The 19446-nt window shown below is 55.9% G+C and overlaps 1 protein-coding gene across 2 annotated transcripts in view; it reads right to left on the bottom strand.

The window, feature by feature from the left end:
- The window catches only part of LOC142249050 (platelet glycoprotein IX-like), a 67363-nt gene that overhangs the window by 23509 nt on the left and 24408 nt on the right, over nt 1–19446 (bottom strand). Inside the window, exon 2 of one of the 2 annotated variants that reach the window (XM_075320636.1) lies at nt 7764–7917. The gene's annotated coding sequence lies outside the window, so the exon portion shown is untranslated. The remainder of the gene's footprint in view (nt 1–7763; nt 7918–19446) is intronic. The other variant, XM_075320635.1, reaches the window with a different exon arrangement.

Here is a 19446-nt window from a genome sequence, read left to right as displayed (position 1 = left end):
ATTGAACTCGAAGAGTCCCATGGGTACAATAAATGCGGTCTTGGCCTTGTCTTTCTCTGCCACAGGGACCTGCCAATATCCGCTGGCCAGATCGAGGGAGGAGAAGTAACGTGCCTTTCCCAACGCCGACAGGGACTCCTCTATCCGGGGCAGAGGGTAGGAATCACGAACCGTGCATCCATTAAGCTTGCGGTAGTCAACACAGAAGCGGGTAGACCCATCCTTTTTCTTGACCAGCACGATTGGGGCAGCCCATGGACTCTGACTTTCTCTTACCACCCCGCTCTTCAGCATCTGCGCCAAAAGCTCTTTTACCTCTTGGTAGTACTTTGGGGGTATTTGCTTGTACCTTTCCCTGATCGGTGGGGCATCTCCTGTGGGTTTTTCGTGCTGAATCTTGTCAATACAGCCGAAATCTTCTGCGTGACGGGAGAACGTGGCTTGATTCTCCCAAATAAAGTCCTCTATGGCTTGGGCTTGCTCTGAATCGAAGGGGCTCAGGTCCACTCCCATCTGCCCTAAGATGACGCGACTGTTCCATTGATCAGTGGGTTTCTCTTTTCTTTCCATAGAAAGAGCCCAAGTCCAGGCTTCCCCTGCCATGGGCTGCAATTCAATCGATTCTGCAGCCGCCACCTCTTCAGGCGCCAGGTAGACATGGGCCAGAACAACTCCCGAGGTCAAGGTGTAGGCCTGTTCACCGGTGTTCACGCAACGGAAAGGGACCCTTCCATTTCTTACTGTTGCTAAAGTACGAGCCACCAACGGTTCGTCTCCGTTCTCTTCACCACGGTAAGGCTCCACCAACACCTCCATCCCCTCGAGTGTACGGTGGGCCCCGACTGGCAAGGTGAGGACTGTCTCACGATTTGGAGGTAGAGTAATTGTTGTCTGTCTTGGGACTCGAACCCTCCCCACCGGGTAGCGGCTCCCACCATTCTTCCACAGTCCTCGGGCACGGATAAGGTGTTGGAAGACCTTTTGGGCAGGCCTGTTAGCAACTGTCGTCTTCCAGTAATCACAGCCCCCCTTGTTGAAGAGCAACTGGTCTAATTCTTTCAGGACGTTCATGCCCACGATAGCTGGCACCTCTCTGTCGTACCGGCCCTCCGTTAACACAATCCCTTTTTTGCCTAAGTTCTGGCCACAGGCACGTATGTTCATCCACACGACCCCTACAACCGGAATGGGAAGATTGTTTGCAGCCCTCAGTTTGATATGTGCCCCTTTGTCAATGGATACAGTTTGTCCAAAATGTTGGTAGAAGAACTGTTCTGGCATGGTGGTCACTTGGGACCCAGTATCCATCAGGCATTTTACTTCTTTCCCTTCAAATTCGGCCGTGATCGTCGGCGTGCAGGCTGCTATATCTTCAGGGCGTTGGTTTTCTCTAAGCTCAGTTGGTCTCCCCACCATGTGCCCATCCATGGAGGGAGGCACTTGTGTAACGGCGGTCTTTCTTGCGACGTCTTCCTCTCCGGACAGTGTCGGAATAAATGGTTCCGATTTCCACAGTTCCAACACTGGTACTCTCCAGCGGGTCTCGATCGTCTCTGCTCGATCTGTCCCCTCTCTTCTTGATAGGTATGCGTGCGGGTATTTGATCGCGGGGCTGTTGTTCTTACTTCTGACGCCGGGGCTTGCATATTCTTCAGCAACTCTTGTAGAGCAGTAACAGTCTCTTGTAACTGATCCACTTTAGCCTCAAGTTGGCTCGGTTCTCGGTTTTTCTCACCCGGGACTACCTTATGCATACAAACTTCACCCAAGGTGTTCTGCGGGTCGCAATTTTCAGTTTGTGTGCGGGAGACTGCTTCTTCCAATATTTCCTGGAAAGTTAGTTTTTTGTCTACCCTGAGCCGTTCACGGAGGGCACCTTTGATCTTGGGGTTATGTAATCCGCGGAGGAATTGATCTCGCAGGGTACGGTCAGCATAACCGGGGGTTTGTGCTAGCTCTGGCTCTGCTGTAAGCATTTGTCTCATCATTCTCTGGAGTGCATTTGCATACTGTGGCAGACCTTCTTCTTCACCCTGCAGCCTGTAGAACAGTTGCGCCTGTAAATCTCCTGCTTCTGGTTTCCCGCCATACACTCTCTCAAGAATCTTCACCACCTGCTCTAACGTCTTTCGTTCACTCTCAGGGCGCAATAAAATAGTCTCTTGAGCATGGCCTTCAAGGGAAATCAACAGTATCTCCCCTTGATTTTCTGCAGTCACTCCTGCTACTCTCAACATGCCCCTCACTCTCTGCGCCCAGTCATGGAGAGGTACATTGTTGCCAGTAAATTTTGGTATATGGGTCAGCATATCCCCCAGGGACAGCTGCCTTGCTGGTATTCCCCCATCAGGTTGTATTAGTACACCTCCATCAGCGACACCCCCATCAGCGACACCCCCCTGTCCGTCCATTGTTCCGTACCAGCCTGCGTATCCTGCCGACTACGCCAAATGTAATAACCTGCAGGTAACGGGATACGCAAGGACTGCACGGAACCATGGGGGTTAATCAATGCAAATTTAATAATGTATTGCACAACACAGGTAGAGGAAAAGTGTGGGAAGGGGAGAAAAGCGGGAATGTGCACAGCAGTAGAGATAATACAATATACATACAATTACTTTGAATAACTTGTCAAGGGTAGGAAGCCTCAGATTGTACTCCCAAAAGCAAAACACAGAAATCCTTATTAAACAAAAAACCGCAGAGTCCTTGTTACCTTACTCGCATAACACTGTGCAGAGTCTTTTCCTATCTGTCCCTAACTAAAGTAGTGTGCACACTTAACTGCAGGTTTCAGCGTGGGGTACCTCGTCACCGTTGGGGCCCGTATTCCTCTGGCAGACACCTCTAAAGTTCAGTCTTTGTCCCGGGTCTGTAACTTGCACGTGCTGCCTGGATCGCTCTCCACATCCAGCCTCTTTGGATGTGTGTCTTGGGGGGGACACCACGCAACACTCTGAGGTACTTGGACCTCGGAAAAACAGGGCAGACTGAGGCCTTCTATCTTACAGCCCACTCCAGCACACTTCTCTCTGCAAAACAGCCACATGTAGACTCCTCCTCCTCCTGTTGCAGACTCAATCAAGTCACTTCAGCAGCAGGACTTTTTCCCGCTGTTCTCTGTTTTGACAGCAGGTGGCAGCATAACACAAGGAAGTCCACCAAACAGTCTTTTAACCTATATATATTTATATATATATATATATATAAATGTTAACAGGTCTTACAATTATCTCAGGTCCTTCCTCCTTCCCCTCAGACTGTGCCCCTGGTTGACTCCTGCGCGTCCTCCATCTCTCCTGTGGGGTCAGTCCTCACTCAGATGTGTATCCCGGCCCCTCATTATCTCAGGTCCTTCCTCCTTCCCCTCAGACTGCGCCCCCAGTGGATGCCCTGCGCGTCCTCCATCTCTCCTGTGGGGTCAGTCCTCACTCAGACATGTATCCCGGCCCCTCAGTATCTCAGGTCCTTCCTCCTTCCCCTCAGACTGCGCCCCCAGTGGATGCCCTGCGCGTCCTCCATCTCTCCTGTGGGGTCAGTCCTCACTCAGACATGTATCCCGGCCCCTCAGTAGCTCAGGTCCTTCCTCCTTCCCCTCAGACTGCGCCCCTGGTGGTCTCCCTGCGCGTCCTCCATCTCTCCTGTGGGGTCAGTCCTCACTCAGATGTGTATCCCAGCCCCTCAGTATCTCACCATTCAGGCCTTAGGTCCTCGCTCCTTCCCCTCAGACTGTGCCCCTGGTGGTCTCCCTGCGCGTCCTCCATCTCTTCTGTGGGGGTCAGTCTTCACTCAGATGTGTTTCCCGGCCCCTCAATATCTCACCATTCAGGCCTTAGGTCCTCGCTCCTTCCCCTCAGACTGTGCCCCTGGTGGTCTCCCTGCGCGTCCTCCATCTCTCCTGTGGGGTCAGTCCTCACTCAGATGTGTATCCCAGCCCCTCAGTATCTCACCATTCAGGCCTTAGGTCCTCGCTCCTTCCCCTCAGACTGTGCCCCTGGTGGACTCCCTGCGCGTTCTCGATCTCTCCTGTGTGGTCAGTCCTCACTCAGACGTGTATCCCGGCCCCTCATTATCTCAGGTCCTTCCTCCTTCCCCTCAGACTGCGCCCCCAGTGGATGCCCTGCGCGTCCTCCATCTCTCCTGTGGGGTCAGTCCTCACTCAGACATGTATCCCGGCCCCTCAATAGCTCAGGTCCTTCCTCCTTCCCCTCAGACTGCGCCCCCAGTGGATGCCCTGCGCGTCCTCCATCTCTCCTGTGGGGTCAGTCCTCACTCAGACGTGTATCCCAGCTCCTCAGTAGCTCAGGTCCTTCCTCCTTCCCCTCAGACTGTGCCCCTGGTGTACTCCCTGCGCGTCCTCCATCTCTCCTGTGGGGTCAGTCCTCACTCAGACATGTTTCCCGACCCTCAGTATATCAGGCCCTTCCTCCTTCCCCTCAGACTGTGCCCCTGGTGGATGCCCTGCGCGTCCTCCATCTCTCCTGTGGGGTCAGTCCTCACTCAGACATGTATCCCGGCCCCTCAGTATCTCAGGTCCTTCCTCCTTCCCCTCAGACTGCGCCCCTGGTGGACTCCCTGCGCGTCCTCCATCTCTCCTGTGGGGTCAGTCCTCACTCAGACGTGTTTCCCGGCCCCTCAGTATCTCAGGCCCTTCCTCCTTCCCCTCAGACTGTGCCCCTGGTGGATGCCCTGCGCGTCCTCCATCTCTCCTGTGGGGTCAGTCCTCACTCAGACATGTATCCCGGCCCCTCAATAGCTCAGGTCCTTCCTCCTTCCCCTCAGACTGCGCCCCCAGTGGATGCCCTGCGCGTCCTCCATCTCTCCTGTGGGGTCAGTCCTCACTCAGACGTGTATCCCAGCTCCTCAGTAGCTCAGGTCCTTCCTCCTTCCCCTCAGACTGTGCCCCTGGTGTACTCCCTGCGCGTCCTCCATCTCTCCTGTGGGGTCAGTCCTCACTCAGACATGTTTCCCGACCCTCAGTATATCAGGCCCTTCCTCCTTCCCCTCAGACTGTGCCCCTGGTGGATGCCCTGCGCGTCCTCCATCTCTCCTGTGGGGTCAGTCCTCACTCAGACATGTATCCCGGCCCCTCAGTATCTCAGGTCCTTCCTAATTCCCCTCAGACTGCGCCCCCAGTGGATGCCCTGCGCGTCCTCCATCTCTCCTGTGGGGTCAGTCCTCACTCAGACATGTATCCCGGCCCCTCAGTATCTCAGGTCCTTCCTCCTTCCCCTCAGACTGCGCCCCCAGTGGATGCCCTGCGCGTCCTCCATCTCTCCTGTGGGGTCAGTCCTCACTCAGACATGTATCCCGGCCCCTCAGTATCTCAGGTCCTTCCTCCTTCCCCTCAGACTGCGCCCCTGGTGGTCTCCCTGCGCGTCCTCCATCTCTCCTGTGGGGTCAGTCCTCACTCAGATGTGTATCCCAGCCCCTCAGTATCTCACCATTCAGGCCTTAGGTCCTCGCTCCTTCCCCTCAGACTGTGCCCCTGGTGGTCTCCCTGCGCGTCCTCCATCTCTTCTGTGGGGGTCAGTCTTCACTCAGACGTGTATCCCGGCCCCTCAGTATCTCAGGTCCTTCCTCCTTCCCCTCAGACTGTGCCCCTGGTGGATGCCCTGCGCGTCCTCCATCTCTCCTGTGGGGTCAGTCCTCACTCAGACGTGTATCCCGGCCCCTCAGTATCTCAGGTCCTTCCTCCTTCCCCTCAGACTGCGCCCCTGGTGGACTCCCTGCGCGTCCTCCATCTCTCCTGTGGGGTCAGTCCTCACTCAGACGTGTATCCCGGCCCCTCAGTATCTCAGGTCCTTCCTCCTTCCACTCAGACTGCGCCCCTGGTGGACTCCCTGCGCGTCCTCCATCTCTCCTGTGGGGTCAGTCCTCACTCAGACGTGTTTCCCGGCCCCTCAGTATATCAGGCCCTTCCTCCTTCCCCTCAGACTGTGCCCCTGGTGGACTCCCTGCGCGTCCTCCATCTCTCCTGTGGGGTCAGTCCTCACTCAGACATGTATCCCGGCCCCTCATTATCTCAGGTCCTTCCTCCTTCCCCTCAGACTGCGCCCCCAGTGGATGCCCTGCGCGTCCTCCATCTCTCCTGTGGGGTCAGTCCTCACTCAGACATGTATCCCGGCCCCTCAGTATCTCAGGCCCTTCCTCCTTCCCCTCAGACTGTGCCCCTGGTGGACTCCCTGCGCGTCCTCCATCTCTCCTGTGGGGTCAGTCCTCACTCAGACATGTTTCCCGACCCTCAGTATATCAGGCCCTTCCTCCTTCCCCTCAGACTGTGCCCCTGGTGGATGCCCTGCGCGTCCTCCATCTCTCCTGTGGGGTCAGTCCTCACTCAGACATGTATCCCGGCCCCTCAGTATCTCAGGTCCTTCCTCCTTCCCCTCAGACTGTGCCCCTGGTGGATGCCCTGCACGTCCTCCATCTCTCCTGTGGGGTCAGTCCTCACTCAGACATGTATCCCGGCCCCTCAGTATCTCAGGTCCTTCCTCCTTCCCCTCAGACTGTGCCCCTGGTGGACTCCCTGCGCGTCCTCCATCTCTCCTGTGGGGTCAGTCCTCACTCAGACGTGTTTCCCGGCCCCTCAGTATCTCAGGCCCTTCCTCCTTCCCCTCAGACTGCGCCCCTGGTGGACTCCCTGCGCGTCCTCCATCTCTCCTGTGGGGTCAGTCCTCACTCAGACATGTATCCCGGCCCCTCAGTATCTCAGGTCCTTCCTCCTTCCCCTCAGACTGCGCCCCTGGTGGACTCCCTGCGCGTCCTCCATCTCTCCTGTGGGGTCAGTCCTCACTCAGACGTGTTTCCCGGCCCCTCAATATATCAGGTCCTTCCTCCTTCCCCTCAGACTGCGCCCCTGGTGGACTCCCTGCGCGTCCTCCATCTCTCCTGTGGGGTCAGTCCTCACTCAGACATGTATCCCGGCCCCTCAGTATCTCAGGTCCTTCCTCCTTCCCCTCAGACTGTGCCCCTGGTGGATACCCTGCACGTCCTCCATCTCTCCTGTGGGGTCAGTCCTCACTCAGACATGTATCCCGGCCCCTCAGTATCTCAGGTCCTTCCTCCTTCCCCTCAGACTGCGCCCCTGGTGGACTCCCTGCGCGTCCTCCATCTCTCCTGTGGGGTCAGTCCTCACTCAGACGTGTTTCCCGGCCCCTCAGTATCTCAGGCCCTTCCTCCTTCCCCTCAGACTGCGCCCCTGGTGGACTCCCTGCGCGTCCTCCATCTCTCCTGTGGGGTCAGTCCTCACTCAGACGTGTTTCCCGGCCCCTCAGTATCTCAGGCCCTTCCTCCTTCCCCTCAGACTGCGCCCCTGGTGGACTCCCTGCGCGTCCTCCATCTCTCCTGTGGGGTCAGTCCTCACTCAGACATGTATCCCGGCCCCTCAGTATCTCAGGTCCTTCCTCCTTCCCCTCAGACTGCGCCCCTGGTGGACTCCCTGCGCGTCCTCCATCTCTCCTGTGGGGTCAGTCCTCACTCAGACATGTATCCCGGCCCCTCATTATCTCAGGTCCTTCCTCCTTCCCCTCAGACTGCGCCCCTGGTGGACTCCCTGCGCGTCCTCCATCTCTCCTGTGGGGTCAGTCCTCACTCAGACGTGTTTCCCGGCCCCTCAGTATCTCAGGCCCTTCCTCCTTCCCCTCAGACTGCGCCCCTGCGCTCCATTAATTGCTCCCTCCTTATAGTAAGGTGTATATAATAATTGGGGCTCGTCTGGTGTTTGATTATTTCGTTATCATGGAGGTTAGTGAAATCCTTACGTCACCTTTAGTCGCTCCGATCCATGCCGGTCCACGTCTGTCCATGGTTCCCCGACCCCTGAGGCGATGAGTGTGCGTATGTACGAGGGCAGATATCGCTGGATCCCGGCATCGGGGCCTTCATGATGCGTGTGACATGGCGGACGTGACTGTCCTGTTGTTGTGGAGAGATAAGAGCCGTGGTCAGGACAGAGAAAATCATCAGCAGACCAGTGTTCAGGAGCGATAAGGAGCGAGCAAGAAAGTGTAAGATGAAATGTCATCACCGATACGCAGGCTGTAATGGAAAGTGCTGCTGCAGCGCCTCTTTACCACTAACATTAAAAAGCCAAATATTTCACTCCTCATGTGCGGTGAACTATATTACAATGTGAGTAATGGAGATGTCATTCTGTCCGTGCTTCGCCAGCATCCAGCCTGGTCCTCCGAGGCAGCGTCCTCCGCGGGCATCCTGGCACCTCTGGTGCCTCACTATGTTGTGATGATTCATGGCAGGACGTCTCACGCGGAGGCACAAACAGAAGTGGCTACCTCTAATGTCGCACATATAACGACACCGCTATTATCCTCTGCCCCATGGCTGCTGTGCACTATGGCGGCTGTGCCCCTCATCCATGGTACACTGGTGCCTGACAGATCACACGAGGGTCCCTCATCGGCGTGCGCTGTAGGAACATGGTGCACTGCATTGGTAGAAGCTACCTTCACATATCAGCGTTTCATGGACCGAGCTCGGCTTTCCTGACCCTAATTAGCAGCCTGATAGTATAATGTATGGGCTTTGGGTCTGGAGATTCACGGCCGGTCTGAGGACGGCGGTCCAAACACGGATTGTGAATCGCGGAGACGTGAACGCAGCGGACGGAGGTTTCTATAAAGTGATTAAAGCGAGAGGCTCCATAGTAGAGATCTCCAGTAATGATGGGAGTAGTAGTTATGGGTAGTAGTATGCCCGCCGTGGATGGATGATCTGCTATACCATCACTATCCACAGTGTAGAGATCTCCAGTAATGATGGGAGTAGTAGTTGTGGGTAGTAGTATGCCCGCCGTGGATGGATGATCTGCTATACCATCACTATCCACAGTGTAGAGATCTCCAGTAATGATGGGAGTAGTAGTTGTGGGTAGTAGTATGCCTGCCGTGGATGGATGATCTGCTATACCATCACTATCCACAGTGTAGAGATCTCCAGTAATGATGGGAGTAGTAGTTGTGGGTAGTAGTATGCCCGCCGTGGATGTATGATCTGCTATACCATCACTATCCACAGTGTAGAGATCTCCAGTAATGATGGGAGTAGTAGTTGTGGGTAGTAGTATGCCCGCCGTGGATGTATGATCTGCTATACCATCACTATCCATAGTGTAGAGATCTCCAGTAATGATGGGAGTAGTAGTTGTGGGTAGTAGTATGCCCGCCGTGGATGTATGATCTGCTATACCATCACTATCCACAGTGTAGAGATCTCCAGTAATGATGGGAGTAGTAGTTGTGGGTAGTAGTATGCCCGCCGTGGATGTATGATCTGCTATACCATCACTATCCACAGTGTAGAGATCTCCAGTAATGATGGGAGTAGTAGTTGTGGGTAGTAGTATGCCCGCCGTGGATGTATGATCTGCTATACCATCACTATCCATAGTGTAGAGATCTCCAGTAATGATGGGAGTAGTAGTTGTGGGTAGTAGTATGCCCGCCGTGGATGTATGATCTGCTATACCATCACTATCCACAGTGTAGAGATCTCCAGTAATGATGGGAGTAGTAGTTGTGGGTAGTAGTATGCCCGCCGTGGATGGATGATCTGCTATACCTTCACTATCCACAGTGTAGAGATCTCCAGTAATGATGGGAGTAGTAGTTGTGGGTAGTAGTATGCCCGCCGTGGATGGATGATCTGCTATACCATCACTATCCACAGTGTAGAGATCTGCAGTAATGATGGGAGTAGTAGTTGTGGGTAGTAGTATGCCCGCCGTGGATGGATGATCTGCTATACCATCACTATCCACAGTGTAGAGATCTCCAGTAATGATGGGAGTAGTAGTTGTGGGTAGTAGTATGCCCGCCGTGGATGGATGATCTGCTATACCACCACTATCCACAGTGTAGAGATCTCCAGTAATGATGGGAGTAGTAGTTGTGGGTAGTAGTATGCCCGCCGTGGATGGATGATCTGCTATACCATCACTATCCATAGTGTAGAGATCTCCAGTAATGATGGGAGTAGTAGTTGTGGGTAGTAGTATGCCTGCCGTGGATGGATGATCTGCTATACCACCACTATCCACAGTGTAGAGATCTCCAGTAATGATGGGAGTAGTAGTTGTGGGTAGTAGTATGCCCGCCGTGGATGTATGATCTGCTATACCATCACTATCCATAGTGTAGAGATCTCCAGTAATGATGGGAGTAGTAGTTGTGGGTAGTAGTATGCCCGCCGTGGATGGATGATCTGCTATACCATCACTATCCACAGTGTAGAGATCTCCAGTAATGATGGGAGTAGTAGTTGTGGGTAGTAGTATGCCCGCTGTGGATGGATGATCTGCTATACCATCACTATCCACAGTGTAGAGATCTCCAGTAATGATGGGAGTAGTAGTTATGGGTAGTAGTATGCCCGCCGTGGATGTATGATCTGCTATACCATCACTATCCATAGTGTAGAGATCTCCAGTAATGATGGGAGTAGTAGTTGTGGGTAGTAGTATGCCCGCCGTGGATGGATGATCTGCTATACCACCACTATCCACAGTGTAGAGATCTCCAGTAATGATGGGAGTAGTAGTTGTGGGTAGTAGTATGCCCGCCGTGGATGGATGATCTGCTATACCATCACTATCCACAGTGTAGAGATCTCCAGTAATGATGGGAGTAGTAGTTGTGGGTAGTAGTATGCCCGCCGTGGATGGATGATCTGCTATACCATCACTATCCACAGTGTAGAGATCTCCAGTAATGATGGGAGTAGTAGTTGTGGGTAGTAGTATGCCCGCCGTGGATGGATGATCTGCTATACCATCACTATCCACAGTGTAGAGATCTCCAGTAATGATGGGAGTAGTAGTTGTGGGTAGTAGTATGCCCGCCGTGGATGGATGATCTGCTATACCATCACTATCCACAGTGTAGAGATCTCCAGTAATGATGGGAGTAGTAGTTGTGGGTAGTAGTATGCCCGCCGTGGATGGATGATCTGCTATACCATCACTATCCACAGTGTAGAGATCTTGTCGCGGGCGGAGGAGGGGACGCTGCGCTCTCCCACTGCTCGGGTCCGGCCGCTGGTGCTGCTGCTCGGTGGTGGCTCGAGCGGTGGGCCGGATCCCGGGGACTCGAGCGGCGCTCCTCGCCCGTGATGAGTGAAAAGGGGGGGGGATTGGATTGATTGTGGGGAGTTATTGTCCGTGACGCCACCCACGGTTGTGGTGATATTGGTGACACCACCGCTGCTCTGGACGGGAATCCCGGGAGCGGTGACAGGGAGCAGCTTGGTTGTTAGTTCTCCCCTCCGTGGGTCTGGGGGTTGGTTGTCCCGGGGCCCGGTGATGGGGTAGGGATGGATGGCAGGCGGGTTACGGGGCCTGGCGAGGTGCAGGGTCGCAGGGGCAGCGCTGTAACGCACGGCACGGTGGTACTCACTCAGCCCAAGGATGAGGACACAGTTCTCAGTAAAACACTCGGCTGGATGGACGGGTCCCACAGACGGCTGCGGTGTTGTTTCTTCAGGCAGGTTGATGGTGACTGCCTTTCCCTGCACCTAAGTACGGTTGATGGTTCCGATGGGTTCCCACCGGTAACCCGCTCCCCAGCTTGGATATGGGCTGGAGGAGCCCCTCTTTGCCCGCAGGCGCTGGCCCTGAGAAACGGTTGCCTTGGCGGTGGCGGTGTCTCCCTCTGTTGGTTGGACTGTTGCCTTCTGTTGGGACTTGACTGTTTGGAAACCCAGGAGGTCCCCTTCACTAACGGATTCGGCAAATTCACGGCGACTCCTAGCCTTGCCGGGGTCCGAAAAGCCCCTGCCAGATGGTGCTGGCTTCTCTTTGTGTACCGGTCCAGTCCCGCCGGGCCACCGCCCGTCCACGGTCCTTACGGTAACTTGGATAGGCCACTCCTGCAGACGGTCACCACCGTCTGCCAACCTTGCTGATCTGTCCGGGTCAGACACCCGGACCAACTTCAGGCTGCTCTCTTACTACTTTCCTCCTTCCACTTCAAACTCCACAACTCATCTGCCTGGTTTTCCCGCCTCCAGGACTGTGAACTCCTCGGTGGGCGGGACCAACTGCCTGGCCCACCCCCCTGGTGTGATCATCAGCCCCTGGAGGAAGGCAACAAGGGTTTTGTGTCTGACTTCGGTGTGCCTGCTGGGAGTGTGGGGTGTGTTGGTGTTGTGCTCTGTGGCCCCTGGCTTGTCCAGGGCGCCACATTCCCCCTTAGTTAAATGCAGACCGTCCGCGGGCTGCCCGTCCATCACCGGTTTTATTTTCACCAACTGAAAAAGATAGAAAAACGGTAACACACATACAATTATAATAACTTCTTCCCAGATCGGGAGGTACTCTTACTTAAAACGTTACGGTTGCAAACGGTCACGGCTTCCGCTCTCTCCTACCCAAGCAACCTGGCCCTGATGCTGCCCCTAAGCAAACAGGCAGCACCCCTTGACCCCAGTCCAGCACAAGTTGCCCGAGCGGGTTCTGTCCTTTTCAGGGGGCCCACGTCCATGGGGAACCCCTGAAACCCCCAGAGGATCGCCACCGGTTCCGGTGGTGGCTGGGCCCCAGCCTGCTCCGCTGCGGGCCCTTCCTTCAATCTGCCTCTCCGGAGGCGGCTACGGTGAAAGCCACAACAACATTATTTCCATGCCACTAGTTTGTGGTTGCCCTGCTAGTTCTCAGGCTTGTTCATAAGGAGTCCCTTATGCAAAATGGTGAAGGGGGGTCCCAACGGGGACCAGTTGCTAGCAACGACCGGTTTCAAATCAAGGTTGCAAATCAAGGCTTCAATCAGGTGACTTTTCCACGGTATCATTCACTTATCATTCATTTTCAAAACTTTTCAAACGCATTTTTAACACACAATGTTCTCCCCCCTCTAAATAGTAGTTTCCCTGTACCTAAGTGGGGGTCTACCTAGGTTGGGGCGAGTGGACCTCCGGGGTCCGGTGTCAGTGGTGACAGGCAGCGGGGGAGAGGGAACAATCAGTTCCTCTTCCCTGTTATCGTGTGGGGCAGGCGGAGGCATAGGGGAGCTGGGCACAGGTTCATCCCTGGGCACTGGCACTGGCTCACGGTTGACCGCCTCCATCACTTCTTCATCCACGGGTTGTGGGAACAGTATCACTGGAAGAATCACCGCGCCGTTCTGTGTAGGCCAGTCCGCTGGGAAGTCACCCATCATGGTGTGGATTACCTCTTTTGCCTCTTCCGCTGGTGGAGGAACCGGAACTTCAGCCGCTGCCCTCAATGCTGGTGGGCACCTCTTTAGATGGTCCCGGGAAACCGTGGCCAAAGTGCCCCCTTGGTCACGACTGATCTGGTAGGCCTTCCCATCTTCCCATCCTGTGGGCTGTATGACGTATGGGGTTTGTTCCCATTGATCATCCAGCTTGTGGGTCCTCCTCTTCCGCTTCAGCACTACATCTCCAGGCTGGAAAGGGCCAGCAGACGCCCTCTGGTTGAAGCGCTGCTCCTGCTGTTCCCGACTCCGACTCAAGTTCTTCTCAACATATTCCTGAATATGTCGGTATTGCACCCTCCGCCGAGTTTCCCATTCAGCTGTCGAAGGGAGTGCTTCTGGGGCCTCCAATCCCATGTCCAGATCCACCGGTAGCCGGCCGGGGCGAGCCCTCATCAGGTATGCTGGGGTGCACTTCGTTGAGCTGGAAGGAATATTGTTGTACATGTCGACCAAGTCAGGTAGCTTCTCCGGCCACAGGTTCCGCTCTTCTAGCGGCAACGTCTTGAGGAGGCCCAGGACCAAGTGGTTCATCTTCTCACACATGCCATTGGTCTGGGCATGGTAAGGCGTGGTCCGGATCTTCTTGCAGCCATACAACTGACAAAACCCATGGAACACCTCCGCTTCAAAGGCCGGGCCTTGGTCAGTAAGCACCTTCTCAGGGTATCCATGTGGTCGACAGAAATAAGCCTGGAACGCTCTAGCGGCGGTACGGCCAGTTAGGTCTTTGACTGGGACAACCACCATGAACCTTGAATAGTGGTCTACTATGGTTAGAGCGTAGGTGTACCCACTTCGGCTGGGGGTGAGCTTTACATGGTCCAGGGCGACCAGCTCCAGCGGTTGATGTGTAACGATCGGGTGTAGGGGCGCCTTCTGGCTGGCATCGTCCTTCCTTCTCAGCGTGCAAGGGCCGCACTCTCGGCACCAGGCCTCTACAGACTCCCGCATCCCGCTCCAATAGAACCGCTCTCTCAACAGCATTTCCAGCTTCTTCCATCCGAAATGTCCGGCACCATCATGGTACGCTTGTTGAACGGTGGGCACATTAGCTTGGGGAATCACCAACTGGCGGATTTTCTCATGAGTCTTCGGGTTAATCAGCTCATGGTACAACTTCCCCTGGTGTAGATACAGCCGGGTCCGTTCTCGCCACAGGCGTTGGGCTTCAGCTGGGGCGGCAGGGTCTATTCCAGCAGCGCCTTGCTCCACCAGGATCTTGACTAGGCGGACAGCGGGCGCCTGGTTCTGAGCTTCCTGCCACTCCTGACTGGGCAGCGGGTCCAGGTTCACCCGTTGTTGGTGGACATGTACCTTCTCAGTTGGTGGCTGGTGAAATGCAGGCAACTCGATCTCTTCGAGGTCGTCATCCTCGCACCCTTCTTCCGACAAGTGGGGCATCCGAGAGAGTGCATCAGCATTAACGTTCGCACAACCGGCCCTGTATTTGATGGTGAAATCGTAGTTGGCTAGCCGGGCCACCCACCGCTGTTCCAACGCGCCCAACTTGGCCGTGTCCAGGTGGGTCAGCAGATTGTTATCCGTGAAAGCGGTGAACTTTGCTGCGGCCAGGTAATGACGGAACCGCTCGGTGATAGCCCACACCAGCGCCAGGAGCTCGAGCTTGAAAGAGCTGTAGTTCTCAGGATTCCTTTCAGTCGGTCGGAGCTTTCGGCTAGCATAAGCAATCACTTTTTCCTTCCCGTCTTGGACCTGGGATAAGACTGCCCCTAAGCCCACATTGCTGGCATCGGTGTAGAGGATGAACGGGTGGCTGTAATCAGGACACGCTAGGATCTCCTCTCCGGTCAAGGCCGCTTTCAGCTGGCGGAAGGATTCCTCAGGCCTCTCTTCCCACACCAGCGGGGCTCCGAGGGGTCTACCACCTTTGGTCTGTCCCACGAAGAGGTCTTGCATGGGGGCAGCCATCTTCGTGTACCCCTTGATGAAGCGATGATAGTACCCCACCAGACCCAGAAACTGCCTTACTTCCCTCACTGTGGTTGGTCTCGGCCAGTCTTGGATGGCAGTGATCTTCTCGGGGTCGGGGCGACACCTTCTGCACCCACCACATGCCCCAGGTACTGCACTCTGGGTTTCAGCAGATGACACTTGGAGGGCTTCAACTTCATCCCATATTTGGCAAGGGACGCAAACACCTCGGCCAGGTGCTCCATGTGGGCTTCATATGTCTGGGAGTGCACAATCACGTCATCCAGGTATAACAGGACGGTCTCGAAATTTAGATGCCCCAGACAGCATTCCATCAGCCGTTGGAAGGTTCCAGGGGCGTTGCACAGCCCGAACGGCATACTATTGAATTCACAGAGCCCCATTGGGGTGGTGAAGGCAGTTTTCTCCCGGTCCTTGGGTGCCACGGCCACTTGCCAGTACCCGCTGGTGAGGTCAAGGGTAGAGAAGTAGTTCGCGGTTCTCAGTGCGGCCAAGGACTCTTCAATACGGGGCAGTGGGTAAGCATCTTTATGCGTTATCTGGTTAATCTTCCGGTAATCCACACACATCCGCATGGTGCCGTCCTTCTTCTTAACCAGTACCAACGGGGCGGCCCAGGGACTTCAGCTGTCCCTGATAACCCTGCCTCCCTCATGTTCCTCAACATGTCATTGGCACATTGGTAGTGTGCAGGGGGAATAGGCCTGTACCGCTCTTTGATAGGGGGGTGTTCACCGGTGGGGATATGGTGTTGGACACCTTTAATCTGCCCAAAGTCTAGGGGATGTTTGCTAAAAACTTGCTCATACTCCCGTACCACCCGGTATACCCCTTCTTTGTGATGTGTAGGGATATCGTCAGTGCCTACATGTAACTGTTGGTGCCACTCATCTAACTCCACTTGGGGTGGGCGAGTGCTGGCAGTCGGTGGTGAGGTTGGGGGAACTGCCTCGCGGATGGTGTGGGGATCCAGAGTGAGCAACTTGGCAAGTGTAGCATACCGGGGAAGCCTGACTTCTTCCTCCCCACAGTTCGGCACCCTCACAGGTACTCTCCCCTTCTTTACATCTACCACCCCTCGGGTGGCCATTACTGTGGGCCAGTGCTCTGAGGGCATGGGCTCTATCATGGCAGGGTAGTTACGCCCCTGGGGCCCTACTGCTACCCTACACCAAATCATCATCTCGCTCCTAGGGGGCACAATCAACGGGGCAACATCCATCACTCTCACCCCACCAATCTCTCCTCCTGTCGAGTTCACATGCTGGCGATACATCAGGGCTCGGATCTCACGCTGCACAGCTCTCTGTCGGCTCCCCACCGCTGTGGCGGCCAGCTGCTGCAGTAGGGTCAGCACGTCACTCATACAGTGCTCCATCACATTAGTTCCTAGCACTATCTTCGGGTTATGATCACTGGGTTCATTCATTATCACAATCATACCCTGGTGTTGCAGTTCAGCTCGTCCCACAGTCATGGCCACTTGCTTGTATCCCACTTGGGTCAATGGGATTCCATCAGCAGCAATCAGTGTTATACTGGCATCTGGGGGAGCCAGCTCTTCTTTTCCCCAATACCGTTGATACATTGTGTATGGTATAGTGGTTACCTGTGATCCAGTGTCCAGGAGAGCCATCACCGGTATGCCGTCCACAGCCACGGAGATGATAGGCTGGGCCCCGATGTACCGGTCCCGCCAGTCTGGGGGGCCATGGGGTTCTACTCCTGAGGATTGGCCCGTGGCCCCAGGGGTTGCTCGTTTAACGGACACCGTCGGGAGTAGTGGCCGGGCTTGCTGCACCTGTAACAGATTGGGGGCCCGTTCCGTGAGCCATTGGCCCTTCTCCGCTTCATCCAGGGGACGTCCTCCGGGCTGTCGGCGAGCTGCATCTCCACCGGTGCCTGGGATCTGGTTGGAGGCTGGAGTGCGGCGAGAATCTTAGCAAGGTCCCCATCCATGCGGCGAACTCGAGCAGCGAGCTCCTCCATCGTCTCGCTTGGGGCTGCAGGCACTGGAGGTGGCGGTGGTGTAGGAGCCACCACAACGGGAGCAGTCTCAACTGGCCACGGCGTTGGCTCAGGAGCTTCCAATGCGGGGGGTTGCAGAGCTTTGATGGCCCGTTCCTTTAATACGGCAAAGTCACGTCAGGGTGTTCTAGGGCCCACAGCCGAAGCTGCTTACGGTCCTCTGAGGACCTCATCCCCTGCACAAACTGCTCACTTAACATCTTGTTACTGTCCACACTGCTGATGGTGTCCACCCGCTTCAGTGTGCGGAGTGCGGTTTGCAGGCGCAGAGCATAGTCCCGAATGCTATCTGCGGGCCGTTGTCGGCATTGATAGAACTGCATCCGCAACTCTGCCTCGGTACAGGTCTCAAATGCAGTCTGCAGCTTTTCAAATATGGTGGCTACAGAGGACCGGTCCCCCTCGGCCCAGGTCTCCGCCTCTTGCTCAGCCACGCCGGTTAGCTGCCCCAGCACTAGCGCTGCACATTGCTTATCAGTCAGGGGGTACAGTTCTAGCAGCGGACTAAGTTTTTTCCGGAAGACCTGCAAGGCATCAGGTTTCCCATCGTACTGCGGTAGCCAGGCAGCTCCGGGTACATAGGGCAAAGAGAACGGCATCACCTAAGCGAGAGCTGGGGCCGCGGCGCCCCCCGCCAAACCGGCCGGGACCTGGGCAGGCCCATTTCCATTTACGGGTGCTCCCGCGGCTGCGTCCGCCGCTCCCCCAGCGGCTTCGTCGGGCGCAGACATCTTGTTTCCGTCGCCCTTAGCCTCTTTCCGCCTCCTCCTCCATCGGGGCGGGGTTTAGGCCTTCGCGCCTTCACTACTCGAGGAGACGCTCGAGCGGGAACTCTTCGCGCCCAAGATGGCGGCTTTTCAAATTTTCCGGCCGGACACCTCCTGCGGTCACACAAGGCGCACTTCCACCTGTCGGTAGAACGGTAGGATCCTGTTCGTGACGCCAAGTTGTCGCGGGCGGAGGAGGGGACGCTGCGCTCTCCCACTGCTCGGGTCTGGCCGCTGGTGCTGCTGCTCGGTGGTGGCTCGAGCGGTGGGCCGGATCCCGGGGACTCGAGCGGCGCTCCTCGCCCGTGAGTGAAAAGGGGGGGGGATTGGATTGATTGTGGGGATTTATTGTCCGTGACGCCACCCACGGTTGTGGTGAAGTTGGTGACACCACCGCTGCTCTGGACGGGGATCCCGGGAGCGGTGACAGGGAGCAGCTTTTTTGTTAGTTCTCCCCTCCGTGGGTAGGGGGTTGGTTGTCCCGGGGCCCGGTGAGGGGTAGGGATGGATGGCAGGCGGGTTACGGGGCCTGGCGAGGTGCAGGGTCGCGGGGGCAGCGCTATGCCGTACAGCACGGTGGTACTCACTCAGCCCAAGGATGAGGACACAGTTCTCGGTAAAACACTCGGCTGGATGGACGGGTCCCACAGACGGCTGCGGTGTTGTTTCTCCCGGCAGGTTGATGGTGACTGCCTTTCCCTGCACCTAAGTACGGTTGATGGTTCCGATGGGTTCCCACCGGTAACCCGCTCCCCAGCTTGGATTTGGGCTGGAGGAGCCCCTCTTTGCCTGCAGGCGCTGGCCCTGAGAAACGGTTGCCTTGGCGGTGGCGGTGTCTTCCTCTGTTGGTTGGACTGTTGCCTTCTGTCGGGACTTGACTGTTTGGAAACCCAGGAGGTCCCCTTCACTAACGGATTCGGCAAATTCACGGCGACTCCTAGCCTTGCCGGGGTCCGAATAGCCCCTGCCAGATGGTGCTGGCTTCTCTTTGTGTACCGGTCCGGTACCACCGGGCCACCGCTCGTCCACGGTCCTTACGGTAACTCGGATAGGCCACTCCTGCAGACGGTCACCACCGTCTGCCAACCTTGCTGATCTGTCCAGGTCACACACCCGGACCAACTTCAGGCTGCTCTCTTACTACTTTCCTCCTTCCACTTCAAACTCCACAACTCATCTGCCTGGTTTTCCCGCCTCCAGGACTGTGAACTCCTCGGTGGGCGGGACCAACTGCCTGGCCCACCCCCCTGGTGTGATCATCAGCCCCTGGAGGAAGGCAACAAGGGTTTTGTGTCTGACTTCAGTGTGCCTGCTGGGAGTGTGGGGTGTGTTGGTGTTGTGCTCTGTGGCCCCTGGCTTGTCCAGGGCGCCACATTCCCCCTTAGTTAAATGCAGACCGTCCGCGGGCTGCCCGTCCATCACCGGTTTTATTTTCACCAACTGAAAAAGATAGAAAAACGGTAACA

The sequence above is a fragment of the Anomaloglossus baeobatrachus genome, chromosome 8 (assembly GCF_048569485.1).
Source record: "Anomaloglossus baeobatrachus isolate aAnoBae1 chromosome 8, aAnoBae1.hap1, whole genome shotgun sequence".
Classification (NCBI taxonomy): Eukaryota; Metazoa; Chordata; class Amphibia; order Anura; family Aromobatidae; genus Anomaloglossus; species Anomaloglossus baeobatrachus.
The sequence above is the reverse complement of the archived record's forward strand: the minus strand, read 5'-3'. Positions and strand labels throughout refer to the sequence as shown.